The following is a 16,604-nucleotide window of genomic DNA, read 5'->3' on the forward strand; positions in this document are numbered from 1 at the left end:
TCACCCAATTATGTGTCTGTGGCATGTATGTATCCGGTGGTAATACTGGAAGACAGAGTGCTTTGGGCCACAGCCAAGACTCAATAAAGTAGCTGTGTTCAAGAATCATCATACTTAACTAGGAGAATCAATAACACTATCTAGATTCTGAGTTCCTAAAGAAGCCAATCATTCTGAGTTCCAAAGGATAAAGTGAGATGCCAAAACTATTCAGAGGCAAAAAGCTAAAAGCCCCGCTCATCTAATTAATACTGATCTTCATAGATGTTTTTGGAGTTCATTGCATATTCTCTTCTTTTTATCTTATTTGATCTTTAGTTGCTTGGGGACAAGCAACAATTTAAGTTTGGTGTTGTGATGAGCGGATAATTTGTACGCTTTTTGGCATTGTTTTTAGTATGTTTTTAGTAGTTTTAGTTGAGTTCTTAGTATATTTTTATTAGTTTTTAGTTAAAATTCACTTTTCTGGACTTTACTATGAGTTTGTGTGTTTTTCTGTGATTTCAGGTATTTTCTGGCTGAAATTGAGGGACCTGAGCAAAAATCTGATTCAGAGACTGAAAAGGACTGCAGATGCTGTTGGATTCTGACCTCCCTGCACTCGAAGTGGATTTTCTGGAGCTACAGAAGCCCAATTGGCGCGCTCTCAACGGCGTTGGAAAGTAGACATCCTGGGCTTTCCAGCAATATATGATAGTCCATACTTTGCCCAAGATTTGATGGCCCAAACCGGCGTTCAAAGTCACCTACAGAAATTCCAGCGTTAAACGCCGGAACTGGCACCTGATTGGGAGTTAAACGCCCAAACTGGCATAAAAGCTGGCGTTTAACTCCAAGAGAAGTCTCTACACGAAAATACTTCATTGCTCAGCCCAAGCACACACCAAGTGGGCCCGGAAGTGGATTTTTATGTCATTTACTCATCTTTGTACACCTTAGGCTACTAATTTTCTATAAGTAGGACCTTTTACTATTGTATTAGGGAGATCTTCGGATCGATAGAGAGTCTTTTGATCATGTTTTGATGATTGAACTCACTCTGGGAGGCTGGCCATTCGGCCATGCCTAGACCTTGTTCTTATGTATTTTCAACGGTGGAGTTTCTACACACCATAGATTAAGGTGTGGAGCTCTGCTGTACCTCGAGTATTAATGCAATTACTATTGTTCTTCCATTCAATTCCGCTTGTTCTTTTACCAAGATATCACTTGTTCTTCAACTTGATGAATGTGATGATCCGTGACACTCATCATCATTCTCACCTATGAATAAGGTGACTGACAACCATTCTTGTTCTACAAGCATTTGAGGCTTAGTGAATATCTCTTGGATTTCTGATTGCATGATGCATGGTTGATCGCCTGACAACCGAGTGCTCGCCTGACAAACGAGCCAACCATTCCGTGAGATCAGAGTCTTCGTGGTATAGGCAGGACCTGATGGCGGCATTCAAGAGAATCCGGAAGGTCTAAACCTTGTCTGTGGTATTCTGAGTAGGATTCAATGATTGAATGACTGTGACGTGCTTCAAACCCTGAGGGCGGGGCGTTAGTGACAGACGCAAAAGAATCACTGGATTCTATTCCGGCCTGATTGAGAACCGACAGATGAATTCCGCTATGACCGTGACAGGGGCATATGCAATCGCTTTCACTGAGAGGATGGGAGGTAGCCACTGACAATGGTGAAACCCTACACGAGCTTGCCATGGAAAGGAGTAGGAAGGATTGGATGAAGGCAGTAGGAAAGCAGAGAGACAGAAGGGAAGGCATCTTCATTCGCTTATCTGAAGCTCTCGCCAATGATATACATAAGTATCTCTATCTTTATCTTTTATGTTATTTTCGTTCATCACTATACCCATTTGAGTTTGCCTGACTGAGATTTACAAGGTGACCATAGCTTGCTTCATACCACCAATCTCCGTGGGATCGACCCTTACTCGCGTAAGGTTTATTACTTGGACGACCCAGTGCACTTGCTGGTTAGTTGTGCGAAGTTGTGTTTATGCCATGGTATTGAGCACCAAGTCCTTGGAGCCATTACTAGGGATTGTTTGTGTTTTATTGATCACAATTTCGTGCACCAAGAGGCTGGCCAGACAAGGACTCCTAGACAAATACATCTCAACAAGAAAGCAACGAGAAGAAAGAGAAAACAGGCATAAACAAGTTGAAACACCCCCATCCAAAGGAATTATTAACTATATCTCGGGAGGCTTTACTGGCGGAGGAAGCACTACCTCGGCAAGAAAAAGAAGTTACCGAGCAATGATGGCAATGGAAGAATCTCGGCCAGAACAAACATCAACTCTGACCACCCGCATCAACTTCAGCACGGCCGACTTCAAATCAACCTGTCCAAATTTAGATGACCCAGTCGTTATCTCAATTCACATGGGAGAATTAACAGTAAAGAAGGTCCTACTCGACCCTGGAAGCAGTGCCGACGTCCTTTTCTATTCAACCTTCAAAAAGATGCACTTCAGTGACAATGCGCTGCAGCCATCACCCGGAGAATTGGTAGGTTTCTCCGGGGAAAAGGTATCGGTATCTGGGTATATCTGGCTAAGAACAACAATTAGAGAACCTCCGTACAACAAAACGCTTGACATCCAATTCCTAGTAGTCGACTGCCCCAGCCCTTATAATATAATTCTAGGACATCCATCACTCAACGCTTTTGGAGCCATTGTTTCAACTGTTCATCTTTGTGTGAAATTTCCCTTGCAGAACAATGTCGTAGGAACATTATATGCCGATCACAAGGAAGCAAGACAATGCTACAACGCAAGCCTCAAAGCAGTAAAAAAGGAAGAAATGCCTCGGATTCACACCGTGTACAATTCCGAGGGCATACCAACTTTAGCGGAATTGAACCCCCGAAGTGACAACAGTCATCCCACACCCACGGACGACCTAGAAAAGGTAAAATTAGGTGATGAAAATCAACAATTTACTAACATAGGTTCCGCTTTCATTGCAGACCATAAGGCCGACCTTGTCACAATTCTAAAGACAAACGCCGATCTCTTCGCATGGACACCAGCGGACATGCCCGGCATTGATCCTAACTTCATCTGCCATAAGTTAGCCGTTAACCCTAGCGCCCGACCTATACGGCAAAAGAAGAGGAATCTGGGAGATGAAAGAAGAAAAGCAGCCGAGGTGGAAACTAAAAAACTATTGGAAGCAGGCTTTATCCGAGAACTTCAATTCTCGGCATGGTTGGAAAACATCGTGATGGTGAGGAAAAGCTCGGGGAAGTGGCGCATGTGTGTGGACTTTACCGACTTAAAGAAATCGTGCCCCAAGGATGGCTACCCACTCCCCAACATAGATAGGTTGGTGGATAACACCTCGGGCTTTCCAGTGCTCAACTTTATAGATGCCTATTCAGGCTACAATCAAATTCTCATGCACCACGAAGACGAAGAAAAAACGGCATTCATCACGGACAAAGGGAATTTCTGCTACAAGGTCATGCCTTTTGGGTTGAAGAACACAGGGGCAACATATCAACGGCTAATGGACAAAGTCTTCAAAAATCAAATTGGAAGGAATATCGAAATATATGTAGATGACATGGTCGTAAAGTCGACCTCTGAGGAACAACACAAGCACGACCTAAACGAGATATTTGGACAACTCAGAAAACATAATATGCGGCTGAATCCAGACAAATGCGCTTTTGGAGTCAAAGGAGGTAAGTTCCTTGGCATTTTACTAACAAACAGAGGAATAGAGGTAAACCCCGACAAATACCTTGCAGTAATCAACATGCAGTCTCCTCGGAACAAAAAGGAAGTCCAACAACTCACAGGACGATTAGCAGCTCTTTTCCGTTTCCTACCAGCAGCAGCAGAAAAATCATATCACTTCTTTAATACCTTAAAAAAGTCGGATCAATTTACTTGGACGAAGGAATGTGAAGAAGCCTTCACAAAATTCAAAAACACCTTAGGATCGCCTCCTATATTGAAAAAGCCAGAGCAAGGTAGACCTCTACACCTATTTCTTTCAATTTCAACTAACATAATCAGTTCAGTACTTGTAACAGATGACAAAGAGCAACACCCAATATACTTTATAAGTAAGGTCCTACAGGGAGCAGAAACAAGATACCCGACGATTGAAAAATTGGCATTTGGGTTAATTATCACAGCTAGGAGGCTGCGCCACTACTTTCAGGGATACCGAATTATAGTTCGGACTAATCAACCGCTCCGACAAGTCCTAGCCAAACCTGACTTAGCCGGAAGGCTGACAAAGTGGTCGGTCGAACTCCCAGAATTCGACATCACTTATCAATCCAGAGGATCCCCACAGGCCCAAGCCTTGGCCGACTTTTGATGCCAAGGCATCTTAGGCTAGTTTCACTAGCATTTTTTTTGTTAGTTTTAGTTGTTTTATGCATTTTCTTGAGCTTAAAGTAACTGATGAGCGGATATTTTGTACGCTTTTTGGGGGTAATTTCATGTAGATTTTAGCATGTTTCAGTTAGTTTTTAGTAAAATAATATTAGTTTTTAGGCAAAAATCATATTTCTGGACTTTACTATGAGTTTGTGTGTTTTTCTGTGATTTCAGGTATTTTCTGGCTGAAATTGAGGGAGCTGAGCAAAAATCTGACTTAGGCTGAAAAAGGACTGCTGATGCTGTTGGATCCTGACCTCCCTGCACTCGAAATGGATTTTCTGGAGCTACAGGAGTCCAATTGGCGCGCTCTCAACGGCGTTGGAAAGTAGACATCCAGGGCTTTCCAGCAATATAAATAGTCCATACTTTGCGCAAGGATAGACGACGTAACTTGGCGTTGAACGCCAAGTACATGCTGCTGTCTGGAGTTAAACGCCAGAAAAACGTCATGATCCGGAGTTGAACGCCCAAAACACGTCAAAACCTGGAGTTTGACGCCAAGAAAGGCCTCCACACGTGGAAAGCATTAGTCTCAGCCCCAGCACACACCAAGTGGGCCCCAGAAGTGGATTTCTACACCAATTATCTTAGTTTATTCACTTTCTGTAAACCTAGGTTACTAGTTTACTATTTAAACAACTTTTACAGACTTATCTTGTACCTCATGCTATTTTCAGATCTGAATTACATACTTTGTGACGGCATGAGTCTCTAAACTCCATTGTTGGGGTGAGGAGCTCTGCAGCGTCTCGATGATTTAATACAATTCCTTTGTTTTCCATTCAAACACGCTTGTTCTTATCTAAGATGTTTATTCGCGCTTAACTGTGGAAAGGGTGATGATCCGTGACACTCATCACCTTCCTCAATTCATGAACGTGTGCCTGACAACCACCTCCGTTCTACATCAGATTGAATGAATATCTCTTAGATTCCCCAACAGAATCTTTGTGGTATAAGCCGGATTGATGGCGGCATTCATGAGAATCCGGAAAGTCTAAACCTTGTCTGTGGTATTCCGAGTAGGATTCCGGGATTGAATGACTGTGACGTGCTTCAAACTTTAACCTGCTGGGCGTTAGTGACAGACGCAAAAGAGGGATTCTATTCCAGTAGGAGCGGGAACCAACCGGTGATTGGCCGTACTGTGACAGAGTGCGTGCATAGCTTTCACTGCGAGGATGGGAAATAGCCATTGACAACGGTGACACCCTACATAGAGCTTGCCATGGAAGGAACCAGGCGTGTGAGAAGAGGACTTCAAAGAAAAGTAGAAATTCAAAGGACAAAGCATCTCCAAAACTCCAACATATTCCCCAGTGCTGCAATTCAAAGTAACATTGTTCCCTCTTTTATTTTTATAATTAAATCTAGTAATTTCACTTTTAATCCAAATTAATCCTTGTTGACATCCTAACTAAGATTAATAAAATAAATATTGATTGCTTCAAACCAATAATCTCTGTGGATTCGACCCTTACTCACGTAAGGTATTACTTGGACGACCCAGTACACTTGCTGGTTAGTTGAGCGGAATTGTGCCCACTCGTACCAAAAATATATTGATGCTATATTGATGTGATCACAATTTCGTCCACCAAGTTTTTGGCGCCGTTGCCGGGGATTATTGAGTTTGAACAATTAAAGGCTTATTTTATTTCTTAGATTAGGAATATAGTATTGATGCTACAGAGTCATTAAATTTGAGTCTTTTATTCCCTTTTCAAAAATATTTTTCGAAAATATTACTTTTTCCTTATTAACTGTTAGTTTTTCGTGAGTCTAGTGTCTTGTTCTAAGTTTGGTGTCAATTGCATCTTTTATATTTTTCTTTAAAATTTTCGTATTAGTGTTCTTGGTTCTTCATTAATCTTCAAGTTGTTCTTGTTTATTTTTCTTGTTTGATCTTGAGTTTTTCTTGCTTTGTGTCTTTTATTGTTTCACTTGTGTTCTTTTTAAAGCACTAATTGGAATATCTAGAATAAGTGTTATATTTATTCCCAATTGGCTAAAGCATTGGCTTATATTTTTGATGAGGGAGCACCAGTACTTTTGAAAATCTTTTTCAAAAATAATTTTTCTTGATTTAATCTTGTGCCAAACTTTAAGTTTGGTGTTTTCTTGTTAATCTTTTATAATTTTCGAAAATTTCATCAAGTTTTCTAAAAATTTTAAGTTTGGTGTTCTTCCTTGTGTTCTTGGTGTTCTTGTGAATCTTCAAGGTGTTCTTGAGTTTTTCTTGTGTTTTGATCTTAAAATTTTTAAGTTTGGTGTTCCTTGGTGTTTTCCCTCCAAAAATTTTCGAAAAATAAGGAGCATTGGATCTAAAAATTTTAAGTCTTGTGTCTTTTGTGTGTTTTTCTCTTTCATCATAAAATTCAAAATTCAAAAATTTTTATTTTTCTAACTAATTTTGAACTATTTATTTTCGAAAATCTTTTATAAAAATTCAAATTTCAATTTCAAAATATTTCTAATTTCTTTTATTTATTTCGTTTATTTTATTTTTAATTCAAAAAAAAAATATCAAAATAATTTTCTTTCACAAAATATCCTCAAATTATTTTTTATATTTATATCCCATTTTTTGTTATTCCATTACTATAAATTCTCAACTTGTATTCCATTATGGAAGTAAGTATGAATGGACAAGACAAGAGGACTCTGGGGTCATATGCCAACCCCACTACTGCTTCATATGGGAGTAGTATCTGTATACCCTCCATTGGAGTTAGTAGCTTTGAGCTGAATCCTCAGCTCATTATCATGGTGCAGCAAAACTGCCAGTATTCTGGTCTTCCACATGAAGAACCTACAGAGTTTCTGGCACAATTTCTGCAAATTGCTGATACAGTACATGATAAGGAAGTAGATCAGGATGTCTACAGATTACTACTGTTTCCATTTGCTGTAAAAGATCAAGCTAAGAGGTGGTTAAATAACCAGCCTAAGAACAGCATAAAAACATGGAATCAGCTGTCAGAAAAATTCCTGAATCACTATTTCCCTCCCAAACGGATGACACAGCTAAGGCTAAACATTCAAGGCTTCAAACAAGGAGATAATGAATCCCTTTATGATGCTTGGGAGAGATACAGAGAGATGCTAAGGAAATGCCCCTCTGAAATGTTCTCGGAATGGGTGCAATTAGACATCTTCTACTATGGGCTTACAGAAAAAGCTCAGATTTCTCTAGACCACTCAGCTGGTGGATCTATACATATGAGAAAAACAATTGAAGAGGCTCAAGAGCTTATTGATACAGTTGCCAGAAATCAACATCTGTACTTAAGCAATGAATCTTTCATGAAAGAAGAAGCTAAAACAGTAACTGCAGAACTCAGTCCAGTGGATCAGGCTAATGAATTCAATCAGCAATTGGACTTTCTAACTCAACAGCTAGCCGAATTCAAGGAAATATTACAGGAAACAAGAATGGCTAACAGGAACATGGAAGTACAATTAAAGCAGACAGAAAAACAACTGTCAAAACAAATAACAGAAAAATGTAAAGCAGTTCAATTAAGAAGTGGGAAAACATTAAATACCTTACTTCAAAGCAGCAGGAAACCAAGAAATGAACAAGTGGATACTCAGAATCCTCCTAAAGACAGTCCGAGCCCAGAAAGGGACAAAGCTGGCGTTCAAACGCCAGTAACAAACAAGGAAGGGGCGTCTAACGCCACTCCAGCTCCCACCACTGGCATTCAAATACCAGTGGGGAATCAGTCACATACAAGTGCTGATAACAACCCTTCTAAAAAGGCTTCCCAACCCACTTCTGTAGGTAATAAACCTGCAGCAACTAAGGTTGAGGAATACAAAGCCAAAATGCCTTATCCTCAAAAACTCCGCCAAGCGGAACAGGATAAGCAATTTGCCCGCTTTGCAGACTACCTCAGGACTCTTGAAATAAAGATTCCGTTTGCAGAAGCACTTGAGCAAATACCCTCTTATGCTAAGTTCATGAAAGAGATCTTAAGTCATAAGAAGGATTGGAGGGAAACTGAAAAAGTTTACCTCACTGAAGAATGCAGTGCAGTCATTCTGAAAAGCTTACCTGAGAAGCTTAAAGATCCTGGGAGCTTTATGATACCATGCACATTAGAGGGCACTTGCACCAAGCAAGCTTTATGTGATCTTGGAGCAAGTATCAACCTAATGCCTGCATCTACTATCAGAAAGCTTGGTTTAACTGAAGAAATCAAACCAACCAGGATATGTCTTTAACTTGCTGATGGCTCCATTAAATACCCATCAGGTGTGATTGAGGACATGATAGTCAAGGTTGGGCCATTTGCCTTTCCTACTGACTTTGTGGTGCTGGAAATGGAGGAGCACAAGAGTGCAACTCTCATTCTAGGAAGACCTTTCCTAGCAACTGGCCGAACCCTCATTGATGTCCAAAAAGGGGAAGTAACCTTGAGAGTCAATGAGGAAGAGTTCAAGCTGAATGTTGTTAAAGCCATGCAACATCCAGACACCCCAAATGACTGCATGAGTGTTGATATAATTGACTCTCTGGTAAGAGAGGTCAATATGGCTGAGAGTCTCGAATCAGAGCTAGAGGAACTTAGACTCAATGCTTTCGAAAATGTAAAGATTTACAAAGAGAAAGCGAAAAGATGGCATGATAAGAAATTGTCATCCAGAGTTTTTGAGCCGGGACAGAAAGTTCTGCTATTCAATTCTAGGCTCAAATTATTCCCTGGGAAATTAAAATCCCGGTGGAGAGGCCCATATGTCATTACAAACGTATCACCATATGGATACATAGAGCTTCAGGATAATGACTCTAACAAAAAGTTCATTGTTAATGGACAAAGAGTCAAACATTATCTTGAAGGCAATTTTGAGCAAGAATGCTCAAAACTGAGACTTGATTAAAACTCAGTCCAGCTAAAAGACATTAAAGAAGCGCTTGCTGGGAGGCAACCCAGCCAATCACAAAATTTAATTTTATTCGTATTGATTTTCTTTACAGGTTTGAGTCCAAGTATCTTCAAAAGGTGAAATAGCAATTGGTTGAAGTCACAGAGTTACAGGGGAATTTGGAAGCTCACTGGCATGAAAAAGCCAGTAAGAAATACTTTGGGCGTTAAACGCCCAAAAGAAGCTCCCACTGGGCGTTTAACGCCAGTAAGGGTAGCCATCTGGGCGTTAAACGCCAGAAAGGAGCATCTTCTGGGCGTTAAACGCCAGAAAGATGCACCTTCTGGGCGTTTAACGCCAGTTTGCTAGCATCCTGGGCGTTTAACGCCAGGATGGTGGGGAGGAGGTAAAATTCATTTTTCTTTACAATTTTTCTAAATTTTTAAGTTTCAATTCATGATTTCTTGCATAAACATGTTTCAAAATATCATCCCTCATTTCAAATTAGTGTTCTAAAAATCCTAATTTCTAAAAATCCCTTTTTAAAAAAATATCAAATGCATCTTAATTCATAAAGACAAATCATTTTTTTCAATCCAATTTTTTTTCAAATATTTTTAATTTCTTCTCATATCTTTTTCAACTCATCTTATTTTTTTCGAAAATACCTCTCCTTCTACTCCTCTCCTTTCCTTTCTTTTGCTTGAGGACAAGCAAACCTCTAAGTTTGGTGTGATTTGCCATGATCACTGAGCTAAAACTCATTAAGATCATGGCACCTGAGAGAACAGGAAGAGCAAGGATGTGAATCTAAGGGAGCTAAAGCGCCAAAGGATTAATCCATGAAAAAGCACCACATATTTTAAAGGAGCACCTACTCCTCAAAACAACAGGTTGCTAAGTTCCAATTTTCTTTCCCTTTAATTTTCCTGCTTTAACTTAGTGATAGCATTTTTTTAGTAGTAATTAGTTTATCTATTTTGATTTTATTTTCAATTAAGCTATAATTTATTTTTCTCATCATCATCAGGCATGAATAAAGTAGTAGAATATTTTTTAGAATAAAGAAGTAATTTATATTTTTGAGTTCTTAGTAATAAAGACTATAATTAATTATATGTGGTGGCAATACTTGTTGTTCTCTGAATGAATGCTTGAACAGTGCATAAATTGTACTTTGAATTTGATGAATATTGGCTCCTGAAAGGATGAGGAACACGAAAAATATTATTGATGATCTGAAAAATCATGAAATTGATTCTTGAAGCAAGAAAAAGCAGTTCAAAAAAAAAAAAATTTACAATCAAAAGGAATAAAAGCCAAGCAGCCCTTAAAACCAAAAGGCAAGGGTAAAAAGGATCCAAGGCTTTGAGCATCAATGGATAGGAGGGCCCAAGGAAATAAAATCCAGGCCTAAGCGGCTAAACCAAGCTGTCCCTAACCATGTGCTTGTGTCATGAAGGTCCAAGTGAAAAGCTTGAGACTGAGTGGTTAAAGTCGTGATCCAAAGCAAAAGAGTGTGCTTAAGAGCTCTGGACACCACTAATTGGGGACTCTAGCAAAGCTGAGTCACAATCTGAAAAGGTTCACCCAGTTATGTGTCTGTGGCATTTTTTGTATTCGGTGGTAATACTGGAAAACAAAGTGCTTAGGGCCACAGCCAAGACTCATAAAATAACTGTGTTCAAGAATCAACATACTACACTAGGAGAGTCAATGATACTATCTGAATTCTGAGTTCCTAAGGATGCCAATCATTCTGAAATTTAAAAGATACAGGGAGATGCCAAAACTGTTCAGAAACAAAAAGCTACAAGCCCCGCTCATCTAATAAGAATCTAAGCTTCATTTAAAACTCTAAAATATTATTACTTCTTTATTTCTGTTAAAACCTATTTTATTTATCTAGTTGCTTGAGGACAAGCAACAGTTTAAGTTTGGTGTTGTGATGAGCGGATATTTTGTACGCTTTTTGGGGGTAATTTCATGTAGATTTTAGCATGTTTCAGTTAGTTTTTAGTAAAATAATATTAGTTTTTAGGCAAAAATCATATTTCTGGACTTTACTATGAGTTTGTGTGTTTTTCTGTGATTTCAGGTATTTTCTGCCTGAAATTGAGGGAGCTGAGCAAAAATCTGACTTAGGCTGAAAAAGGACTGCTGATGCTGTTGGATCCTGACCTCCCTGCACTCGAAATGGATTTTCTGGAGCTACAGGAGTCCAATTGGCGCGTTCTCAACGGCGTTGGAAAGTAGACATCCAGGGCTTTCCAGCAATATATAATAGTCCATACTTTGCGCAAGGATAGACGACGTAACTTGGCGTTGAACGCCAAGTACATGCTGCTGTCTGGAGTTAAACGCCAGAAAAACGTCATGATCCGGAGTTGAACGCCCAAAACACGTCAAAACCTGGAGTTTGACGCCAAGAAAGGCCTCCACACGTGGAAAGCATTAGTCTCAGCCCCAGCACACACCAAGTGGGCCCCAGAAGTGGATTTCTACACCAATTATCTTAGTTTATTCACTTTCTGTAAACCTAGGTTACTAGTTTACTATTTAAACAACTTTTACAGACTTATCTTGTACCTCATGCTATTTTCAGATCTGAATTACATACTTTGTGACGGCATGAGTCTCTAAACTCCATTGTTGGGGGTGAGGAGCTCTGCAGCGTCTCGATGATTTAATACAATTCCTTTGTTTTCCATTCAAACACGCTTGTTCTTATCTAAGATGTTTATTCGCGCTTAACTGTGGAAAGGGTGATGATCCGTGACACTCATCACCTTCCTCAATTCATGAACGTGTGCCTGACAACCACCTCCGTTCTACATCAGATTGAATGAATATCTCTTAGATTCCCCAACAGAATCTTTGTGGTATAAGCCGGATTGATGGCGGCATTCATGAGAATCCGGAAAGTCTAAACCTTGTCTGTGGTATTCCGAGTAGGATTCCGGGATTGAATGACTGTGACGTGCTTCAAACTTTAACCTGCTGGGCGTTAGTGACAGACGCAAAAGAGGGATTCTATTCCAGTAGGAGCGGGAACCAACCGGTGATTGGCCGTACTGTGACAGAGTGCGTGCATAGCTTTCACTGCGAGGATGGGAAATAGCCATTGACAACGGTGACACCCTACATAGAGCTTGCCATGGAAGGAACCAGGCGTGTGAGAAGAGGACTTCAAAGAAAAGTAGAAATTCAAAGGACAAAGCATCTCCAAAACTCCAACATATTCCCCAGTGCTGCAATTCAAAGTAACATTGTTCCCTCTTTTATTTTTATAATTAAATCTAGTAATTTCACTTTTAATCCAAATTAATCCTTGTTGACATCCTAACTAAGATTAATAAAATAAATATTGATTGCTTCAAACCAATAATCTCTGTGGATTCGACCCTTACTCACGTAAGGTATTACTTGGACGACCCAGTACACTTGCTGGTTAGTTGAGCGGAATTGTGCCCACTCGTACCAAAAATATATTGATGCTATATTGATGTGATCACAATTTCGTCCACCAGTAACCAAGAATGGTTAAATGAACAACAAAGTAATGAATCATCCAAGCAGTATAATTTTGATGCAAATTCCATGAGTTTTAGTTATATTACTTGAATGCTATGAATGGAAGAATTCTCATGAAATTTTGCAAGACTTTGATGCAATTGTTTGGATGATTTCAGGGAAGAAGAGGCTAGGCAAAGAAGCAACAAAATCAATAAAGGAAGCTTGAAGATCACATGTGCCAAGCCATATAATGCTGAAACTGGCGTTTAACCTCCAGTTTAACCTTAAACTGGAAGTTAAACGCCAGAACAAGAAATGCACCAAAGCTGAAAGTGGCGTTTAACCTTCAGTTTAAGGTTAAACTGAAGGTTAAACACCAGAATCATAAAAGCTGAGAAAAGAGGAAACTGGCGTTTAACCTCCAGTTTAACCTTAAACTGAAGGTTAAACGCCAGAATGAGTATTGAACCAAAGGAGTATTTCCACGTTTAACCTCCAGTTTAACCTCAAACTGGAGGTTAAACGTGTTCGACACTTTTCTCACCAAGGATCAATTCCACGTTTAACCTCCAGTTTAACCTTAAACTGGAGGTTAAACGCCAGAAGCAAGAGAGGCACCAGGAGCATTTCCACGTTTAACCTCCAGTTTAACCTCAAACTGGAGGTTAAACGTGTTCGACTATTTCTCTCCTCCAGGGTTGCCTTTTCATTTTCCACGTTTAACCTCCAGTTTAACCTTAAACTGGAGGTTAAACGTGTTCGACCCAATTGCTCCTCCAGGGTTGTTTTCTTCATTTCCACGTTTAAGCTTCAGTTTAACCTTAAACTGAAGCTTAAACGTGTTCGACATTTTACACTCCTGGGTTGCTTTCTTCCAATTCCACGTTTAAGTTTCAGTTTAACCTTAAACTGAAACTTAAACTTCAACTTAAACGCCACCTTTTGAAAGGGTTTTTGGGCTAAATATATTGAAGTTTAAGTTAGCATTTGAGCACAATTATTAACTTAAACGTATTATGGTATGAAACCCAATTGAATATCATGGTTTATGGGATTGGGCTTGAAGAATTGATGAGTCTGGAGCATCCATTTGTTGAGTCTTGTGTCATTACTTGTTTATCACTAAGTTTGCTCAATGAATGTTACAGATTTGAATCACAGCCTCATTAGGATTATGGACCATAAACCCAAAAGCAAAAGGAATTCAGGGAAAGGCCTCAAAGCCCAAGAAACACAACAGAAGCTCAATTTAGAAAGTGTATAAATAGGATAGAATTTAAGTTAGTTAGGACTTGACACTTTGGAACTTTTTTTCATCTTTTGGAATTGAATTCAGAGCTATGACTCACTAAACCCCTTTCATTGGGTTAGGGAGCTCTATTGTAATTCAATGAATCAATAATAGTTTTATCTTCTTCTTCAATCTTTTCTCTTGAATTTTGTTAGAAAGCTTCTCGATCTAACTCCATTGGGTAGTTGTCTTGGGAAAGAAACTACCCATAATTGGAATCCTTCGGAACCTTGGGAAAGGAATGATGGATTCATGCTAGAGAAGCTTTCTCACAGTGAATTGGATTGGGGTTTGGATGGATATTGTGACATGTAATCCTACCAAATTATGGTTCATGAAACTGTGTGGTATAATCAGTGATCGAGCATCATCTCTTCTTATGAACATTTAAACCAAGGGATTAGGAATTTGTTTGTTTTTAGAGAGAATTGGTGAGCCAAGGGATTGGGATCCAATCATATAAGATTGCCAAGCAAAATTCAATGAATGCATTGGTTGAGGAAGAGATAAAAAAATGTTTTGATTCGGAGATCTCAATATCTCCTAACACCCAATGAACTCCCCATTTCTGATCTACACTTTCTTTTACATTCTGCCATTAATTTCATGCAATCACCCCGTCCCTTTTGATTTCAGCAATTTACTTTCTCGCACCTTAATTCTCGCAATTTAAGTTTATGCAATTTCAATTCCTTGCAATTTACGTTTCCTGCCACATTTACTTTATGCAATTCACATCCAAAAGTTGATTCCGCTCAACTAATAAAACTTCTAATTCGAATTGCTCATTCAACCAATCCTTGTGGGATTCGACCTCACTCTATTGTGAGTTTTTACTTGACGATAACCGGTGCACTTGCCGGAAGGAATTTTGCCGTTTGTGCAATTTCCTAAAATCGTAGCATAACAAGTTTATGCACATCAAGTTTATGGCGCCGTTGCCGGGGATTGGTTTTCGATTGACAATTCTCCAATTGGAAGTTAACTAGATTGAGCATTTTTTTTGTTTTGTTAATTCAGTTCAAGTTACTTGTTGAATTTTGAATCTCTGCACTCTGTTAATTGCTTTCTTCTTTATGCCTTTAAATTCAAGCAACTAACTCACTGACCCACTAACTATTTGAATTAATTCCTCAACTGCTCTAACCATACTCTTCCATTGACCAAGAGTATTCCACTTGTTTGTTGCTTGTGGTGTGTTCTTGTATGACAGGTAGTAGAGGAGAGACATCAACTCCTCCATATACCGAACCAGAGAGGACCCTTCATAGACGTAGAAGGGAAGCAAGAGGGAAGAGAGTACTGAGAGAAGAAGAGTCTGAAGGAGAATCTGAGGACAATTTTGAGGAAGCTCTAGATCTCAACATGGATAGAGAATTTCACAACCATGAGAGGGCTGATGGAAACAATGCCATTCCTGAGAGGAGGGTTCTTGGTTCATACATAAACCCAACCTCTGGGAATTGTGGTAGCAGCATTCAGAAACCACCCATTCAGGCCAACAATTTTGAACTCAAACCACAGCTAATATCATTGGTGGAGGACCATTGTTCATTTGGTGGGAGTGCTAATGAAGATCCAAACCAACATCTCACCAAATTCCTGAGAATTTGCGACACTGTGAAGTCCAATGGAGTCCAGGAAGATGCCTATAAACTGCTCTTGTTCCCATTTTCACTTAGGGACAAGGCAGCTAAGTGGTTGGAATCATTCCCAAGGGACAGCCTAACAACCTGGGATGAGGTGGAGAGCAAGTTTCTGGCACGTTTCTACCCCCCACAAAAGGTCAATAGGCTTCGATCTGAGGTTCAGACTTTTAGACAACAAGATGGTGAGACGCTCTACGAGGCATGGGAGAGGTTCAAAGAATTGACAAGGAAATGTCCACCAAACATGTTCCCTGACTGGGTGCAATTGCATATTTTCTATGATGGACTTTCTTATGAATCAAGGAAGGCTGTAGACCATTCATCAGGAGGTTCATTGAACAGGAAAAAGACTGTGGAAGAAGCCATTGAAGTGATTGAGACAGTGGCTGAGAATGAATACTACTATGCTTCAGAGAGACACAACACTAAGGGAGTCATGGAGCTGAACCATGTTGATACAATTCTAGCCCAAAACAAGGTGTTTGCAAAGCAACTAGCAGAGCTCACAAGGAAATTAGACACAAAGCAAGTGGCTGCAATACACACACAAGATCAAGAGGAAGTAAGCATTGAAGGAGGTGATTGGGAAGAGGCCAACTATGTGGGAAACCAACAAAAGCAATCATATGATCCACATTCCAACACTTACAACCCAGGATGGAAAAACCACCCAAACTTTGGGTGGGGAAACCAGCAAACCCAACCACAAAACCACAAACCTTACAACCACAACCAACATAACAATTCCACATACCAAAACTCCAACCAAAGATCATACCAAGCCACACAAAACACTTACTCCCAACCACCATATCATGGCCAAAATAATCAACCTGCCCAATCCAATCCGAACCAACA

The 16,604-nt window shown here is 39.7% G+C and overlaps 1 non-coding gene across 1 annotated transcript; it reads right to left on the bottom strand.

Annotated features, from left to right (window-relative positions):
• Positions 1-15,888: 15,888 nt before the first annotated feature.
• LOC130964245 (small nucleolar RNA R71) lies at positions 15,889-15,992 on the bottom strand. The gene has a single exon (XR_009080347.1). It is a non-coding gene; the product is annotated as a small nucleolar RNA R71 (small nucleolar RNA).
• Between the last annotated feature and the right edge of the window lie 612 nt (positions 15,993-16,604).

This window comes from Arachis stenosperma, chromosome 2 (genome assembly GCF_014773155.1).
Source record: "Arachis stenosperma cultivar V10309 chromosome 2, arast.V10309.gnm1.PFL2, whole genome shotgun sequence".
Classification (NCBI taxonomy): domain Eukaryota; kingdom Viridiplantae; phylum Streptophyta; class Magnoliopsida; order Fabales; family Fabaceae; genus Arachis; species Arachis stenosperma.